The sequence below is a fragment of the Wasmannia auropunctata genome, unplaced genomic scaffold (assembly GCF_000956235.1).
Source record: "Wasmannia auropunctata unplaced genomic scaffold, wasmannia.A_1.0 LD336078.1, whole genome shotgun sequence".
NCBI lineage: Eukaryota > Metazoa > Arthropoda > Insecta > Hymenoptera > Formicidae > Wasmannia > Wasmannia auropunctata.
Genome location: NW_012026812.1, coordinates 215,722 through 216,598, shown reverse-complemented (window position 1 = coordinate 216,598; position 877 = coordinate 215,722). Strand labels below are relative to the sequence as shown.

The 877-nt window shown below is 29.8% G+C and overlaps 1 protein-coding gene across 1 annotated transcript in view; it reads right to left on the bottom strand.

Moving 5' to 3' along the window:
* Positions 1-877, bottom strand: part of LOC105449071 (uncharacterized protein K02A2.6-like) — a 9,796-nt gene that overhangs the window by 2,115 nt on the left and 6,804 nt on the right. The window lies entirely within an intron of this gene.

Genomic DNA, 877 nt, shown 5'->3' with positions numbered 1-877 from the left:
AGAACGCAAGAAGCGGAAGAGACCGGAAGAGCAAGAAGCTTCTCAGCGCCGTCTCTCTAGTAACACCAAATATCTTTACGCGCGTGCGCACACATGCATCCATGCATCTAGTTCTCGCGGTACATTCAAATTGTTGTTGCATTCTAACACGCATTCCAACAGTAAATATTTACGGAAACCTCACCTTCTACTTCAACAATTATATCGTCGGTTATCGGAACAACATAATTGCCCAACAAAAGAATTTAAAGAATCACAAATTAAACCACTGTACAGACATACTGATGGGCCATTAATGGAAATATTTTTTTGCGACACATGGATTGCAATTTGAACATTTTCGATTAATAAGTAAAAATAGTCGAGACAATTGCTTATTATTGAAGACATTTGTGAAGTACTGAACATCGTTAGCATGTCAACTAATCATTTTATACTTATTGTAAACAAATTTTTAACTGTTACTGATTTCTATAATATACCTTATGGAATTTTGTCATCTTTTGTTGGAATTTATAAATGTTCAAACTTATCATCTGAAATGTCGATAGTAAATTTGCAAGACATTTATGCAAAATGTTATAAAATGCCATATTGGAATAATAGAGAATTAGAAGAAGGGATATACATTGTAACGACATTACTATCGAATTATTAAAATTCTGTTTTACAAATTAAAAAAAATGGTGAATAGCATCACAAAAATTATCATGCACATATATACATATAATATATTAGGCAAAAAATTTAACATTGATATTTTTGTTTCAGATTTTTAAATATAGATGTAAATACTTTAGGACTATAGAACTTTTTATTATTAAATCTCATTACAATTCTTATCTTAGTATCTTAATTATTACTGAAAGAAATACCT